The sequence below is a fragment of the Salvelinus namaycush genome, chromosome 25 (assembly GCF_016432855.1).
Source record: "Salvelinus namaycush isolate Seneca chromosome 25, SaNama_1.0, whole genome shotgun sequence".
Lineage (NCBI taxonomy): Eukaryota > Metazoa > Chordata > Actinopteri > Salmoniformes > Salmonidae > Salvelinus > Salvelinus namaycush.
This window is the reverse complement of record NC_052331.1, coordinates 22402993-22408715: the sequence shown is the minus strand read 5'-3', so window position 1 is coordinate 22408715 and position 5723 is coordinate 22402993.

Genomic DNA, 5723 nt, shown 5'->3' with positions numbered 1-5723 from the left:
TACGCTACGGTCACAAGACGCAGGCCTCCTAATTGTCCCTAGAATTTCTAAGCAAACAGCGGGAGGCAGGGCTTTCTCCTATAGATCTCCATTTTTATGGAACAGTCTGCCTATCCATGTGAGAGACGCAGACTCGGTCTCAACCTTTAAGTCTTTACTGAAGACTTATCTCTTCAGTAGGTCATATGATTGAGTGTAGTCTGGCCCAGGAGTGTGAAGGTGAACGGAAAGGCTCTGGAGCAACGAACCGCCCTTGCTGTCTCTGCCAGGCCGGTTCCCCTCTCTCCACTGGGATTCTCTGCCTCTAACCCTGTTACAGGGGCTGAGTCACTGGCTTGCTGGTGCTCTTTCATGCCGTCCCTAGGAGGGGTGCGTCACTTGAGTGGGTTGAGTTACTGACGTGATCTTCCTGTCTGGGTTGGCGCCCCCCCTTGGTTTGTGCTGTGGTGGAGACCTTTGTGGGCTATACTCGGCCTTGTCTCAGGATTGTAAGTTGGTGGTTGAGGATATCCCTCTAGTGGTGCGGGGGCTGTGCTTTGGCAAAGTGGGTGGGGTTATATCCTTCCTGTTTGGCCCTGTCCGGGGGTTTCTTCGGATGGGGCCACAGTGTCTCCTGACCGCTCCTGTCTCAGCCTCCAGTATTTATGCTGCAGTAGTTTATGTGTCGGGGGGCTAGGGTCAGTTGGTTATACCTGGAGTACTTCTCCTGTCTTATCCAGTGTCCTGTGTGAATTTAAGTATGCTCTCTCTAATTCTCTCGTTCTCTCTTTCTCTCTGAGAACCTGAGCCCTAGGACCATACGTCGGGACTACCGGCCGTGGTGACTCCTTGCTGTCCCCAGTCCGCCTGGCCTTGCTGCTATTCCAGTTTCAACTGTTCTGCCTGTGGTTATGGAACCCCTACCTGTCCCAGACCTGCTGTTTTCAACTCTTAATGATCGGCTATGAAAAGCCAACTGAGATTTATTCCTGATTATTATTTGACCATGCTTGTCATTTATGAACATTTTGAAAATCTTGGCTCTCTCTAATTTTCTCCTTCTCTCTTTCTTTCTCTCGGAGGACCTGGGCCCTAGGACCATGCGTCGGGACTGCCGCCCGTGGTGACTCCTTGCTGTCCCCAGTCCGCCTGGCCTTGCTGCTATTCCAGTTTCAGCTGTTCTGCCTGCGGTTATGGAACCGCCACCTGTCCCAGACCTGTTGTTTTTCAACTCTTAATGATCAGCTATAAAAAGCCAACTGAAAATTATTCATGATTATTATTTGACCATGCTTGTCACTTATGAACATTTTTGAACATCTTGGCATAGTTCTGTTATAATCTCCACCCGGCACAGCCAGAAGAGGACTGGCCACCCCTCATAGCCTGGTTCCTCTCTAGGTTTCTTCCTAGGTTTTGGCCTTTCTAGGGAGTTTTTCCTAGCCACCGTGCTTCTACACCTGCATTACTAGCTGTTTGGGGTTTTAGGCTGGGTTTCTGTACAGCACTTCGAGATATTAGCTGATGTACGAAGGGCTATATAAAATAAAATTGATTGATTCTGCACCAGATAGGACTGTCTCGGCTTTCACGTTTGTTATTTTGTTATTTGTTAATGTTCATCGGTTATTGTTTAATTAAACATGTTGAACACTAACTGCGCTGCATTTTGGTCCTCTCCTTCATCCCAGGAAGAAAGCCGTTACAGAACCACCCACCAAACCCGGACCAAGCAGCGTGGCAACGGGCAGCAACGACAGCAGCAGTGGTACAAGGAGGAATGGACATGGGAGGAGATTCTGGACGGAGAAGGACCCTGGGCAGAGCCAGAGGAGTGTCGCCGCCCCAAAGCGGAGCTGGAGGCATCTAAAGCGGAGAGGCGGCATTATGAGGCGCTAGCAAGGCAGAGCGGCTGGAAGCCCGAGAGGCTCACCCAAAAATTTCTTGGGGGGGGGGGCTAAAGGGTAGTGTGGCGAAGGCAGGTAGGAAACCTGCGCCCACTTCCCATGCTTACCGTGGAGAGCGGGAGTACGGGCAGACACCGTGTTATGCGGAAGAGCGTACGGTGTCTCCTGTACGTGTGCATAGCCCGGTGCGGGTTATTCCACCTCCCCGCACTGGGCGGGCTAGATTGAGCATTGAGCCAAGTGCCATGAAGCCGGTTCAACATATCTGGCCTCCAGTACGTCTCCTCGGGCCGGTGTACATGGCACCAGCCTTACGAATGGTGTCCCCGGTTCGCCTACACAGCCCAGTGCGGGTTATTCCACCTCCCCGCATTGGACGGGCTACGGGGAGCATTCAACCAGGTAAGGTTGGGCAGGCTCAGTGCTCAAGGGAGCCAGTACGCCTGCACGGTCCGGTATATCCGGCGCCACCTTCCCGCCCCAGCCCATTTCCTCCAGTTCCAGCTCCACGCACTCTCCCTGTAGTGCGTGTCTCCAGCCCAGTACCACCAGTGCCTACACCACGCACCAGGCTTCCTGTGCGTCTCCAGAGCCCTGTACGCACTGTTCCTTCTCCCCGCACTCGCCCTGAGGTGCGTGCCCTCAGCCTGGTACCACCAGTGCCGGTACCACGCACCAGGCCTATAGTGCGCATCGAGAGTCCAGTGTGCCCTGTTCCTGCTCCCCGCACTAGCCTTGAGGTGCGTGTCTCCAGTCCGGTACCACCAGTTCCGGCACCACGCACCAGGCCTACTGTGCGCCTCAGCAGGTCAGAGTCGGCCGTCTGCCCAACGCCGCCTGCACTGCTCGTCGGCCCAGCGCCGTCTGAGCTGCCTGCCTGCCCAGCACCATCTGAGCCATCCGTCTGCCCAGCACCGTCTGAGCCATCCGTCTGCCCAGCGCCATCTGAGCCACCCGTCTGCCCAGCGCCATCTGAGCCATCCGTCTGCCCAGCGCCATCTGAGCCATCCATCTGCCCAGCGCCGTCTGAGCCATCCGTCTGCCCAGCGCCGTCTGAGCCATCCGTCTGCCCAGCGCCGTCTGAGCCATCCGTCTGCCCAGCGCCGTCTGAGCCATCCGTCTGCCACGAGCCTTCAGAGCCGCCCGTCTGTCCCGAGCCATTAGAGCCGTCCGTCAGTCAGGAGCCGCTAGAGCCGTCCGTCAGTCAGGAGCTGCCAGAGCCGCCAGCCAGTCAGGAGCTGCCAGAGCCGCCAGCCAGTCAGGAGCTGCCAGAGCCGCCAGCCAGTCAGGAGCTGCCAGAGCCGCCAGCCAGTCAGGAGCTGCCAGAGCCGCCAGCCAGTCAGGAGCTGCCAGAGCCGCCAGCCAGTCAGGAGCTGCCAGAGCTGCACTCCAGTTATGAGCTGCCTTCCAGTCATGAGCTGCCTTCCAGTCATGAGCTGCCCTACAGTCATGAGCTGCCCTACAGTCATGAGCTGCCCTACAGTCATGAGCTGTCCTACAGTCATGAGCTGTCCTACAGTCATGAGCTGCCCTCCAGTCATGAGCTGCCCTCCAGTCATGAGCTGCCCTCCAGTCATGAGCTGCCCTCCAGTCATGAGCTGCCTTCCAGTCATGAGCTGCCCTACAGTCATGAGCTGCCCTACAGTCATGAGCTGCCCTACAGTCATGAGCTGCCCTACAGTCATGAGCTGCCCTACAGTCATGAGCTGCCACTCAGTCATGAGCTGCCACTCAGTCATGAGCTGCCACTCAGTCATGAGCTGCCACTCAGTCATGAGCTCCACTCAGTCCGGAGCTGCCTCTCTGTCCGGAGTTGCCCCTCTGTCCTGAGCTACCTCTCTGTCCTGAGCTACCTCTCTGTCCTGAGCTACCTCTCTGTCCTGAGCTACCTCTCTGTCCTGAGCTACCTCCTAAATCATGTGGGGGCCTTGGGGAGGATTCTTAGGCCAAGGTCGTGGGCGAGGGTCGCCACTCAAAGGACGCTAAGGAGGGGGACAAAGACAGTGGTGGAGTGGTGTCCTCGTCCACCGCCGGAGCCGCCACCGTGGACAGATGCCCACCCAGACCCTCCCCTTGAGTTTTAGGGGTGCGTTTGGAGTCCGCACCTCAGGGGGGGGGAGGGGGGGGGGGGGGTACTGTAACGTCCTGACCAGAGTTCTTATGTGTTTTGCTTGTTTAGTGTTGGTCAGGACGTGAGCTGGGTGGGAATTCTATGTTGTGTGTCTAGTTCGTCTGTTTCTGTGTTCAGCCTAATATGGTTCTCAATCAGAGACAGCTGTCAATCGTTGTCCCTGATTGAGAATCATATATAGGTGGCTTGTTTTGTGTTGGGGATTGTGGGTGGTTGTTTCCTGTCTCTGTGTTTGTGTTCTGCACCAGATAGGACTGTCTCGGCTTTCACGTTTGTTATTTTGTTATTTGTTAATGTTCATCGGTTATTGTTTAATTAAACATGTTGAACACTAACTGCGCTGCATTTTGGTCCTCTCCTTCATCCCAGGAAGAAAGCCGTTACAGGTAGCCTGTTTTCCTTTGTGTTTTGTGGGCGGTTGTTTCCTGTGTCTGTACCTGCACCATACGGGACTGTTTCGGTTGTTTGTTTGTACTTTTGTTAAGTGTTCTGTTGATTTATTAAATTTCTCATTATGGACACTTACCACGCTGCACATTGGTCCGATCCTTGCTACTCCTCTTCAGACGAAGAGGAACTCCGTTACATAATATAACATAACCTTGAATACTTAATGCCGTCTCACAGATTTCCGTACAGAATAATACGAATTGCCCTGAGACCACGCCAATCACAAAATAAATATGGAAGGAAGGCAGAGAGAGTGCTGCAGTGCAATAATACAGTATAAGCAATTAAAACAGCATATTATTAATGGTTTAAATGTTTCCCTAAAGTGAAGAAGTTGAAATGAAACATTGTTATAATTGTATAGCCGAATTCACTGCCTAAGAGTTTAAACAGATGGAAGAGCAATTTGTATAATTAACAGGCATTCGCACATTTTATCTTTAGGTTCAAATCTTAACTTGAGAAAGCAATGCTGGGGGAAAAAGCTTTCACAAATAAACCGACAGATGCAGTACAGTAAAATACAGTACATTGGAGTAAAGTACAGTGGAGGAAATGGCGGTTCTACCTTACATAATAAGCCATATTCATTGTAATACACCTGACTGTATTTATTTATAGGGACGGTGTCACGTTCCTGACCTGTTTTCTGTTAATTTTGTATGTGTTTAGTTGGTCAGGGCGTGAGTTGGGGTGGGCATTCTACGTTTTGTGTTTCTATGTTTAGGTCAGGTGTAATTAGCCTTATATGGTTCTCAATCAGGGACAGGTGTTTGACGTTTCCTCTGATTGAGAACCATATAAAGGTAGGCTGTTCACACTGTTTGTTTGTGGGTGATTGTCTTCCTGGGTGATTGTGGGTGTCTGTGTATGTTGCACCATACGGGACTGTTTCGGTTTGTTCGTTCGTTTGTTGTAGTCTGTACCTGTTCGTGCGTTCTTCGTGTTATATGTAAGTTCTCATGTTTTAGGTCAGTCTACGTTCGTTTGTTATTTTGTAGTTTGTTGAAGTGTTTTCGGTTTTCGTCTTTTCTTTAATAAACTTCATTATGTCAAATTATCACGCTGCGCTTTGGTCCAATCCCTACTCCTCCTCTTCGTCTGAAGAGGAGGAGGACAGCCGTTACAGAATCACCCACCAACCATGGATCAAGCAGCGTGAGAGGAACCAGCAACAGCGGCCAAAGAACCAGGACTCGTGGACTTGGGAGGAAATATTGGACGGAAAGGGACCCTGGGCTCAACCAGGAGAATAT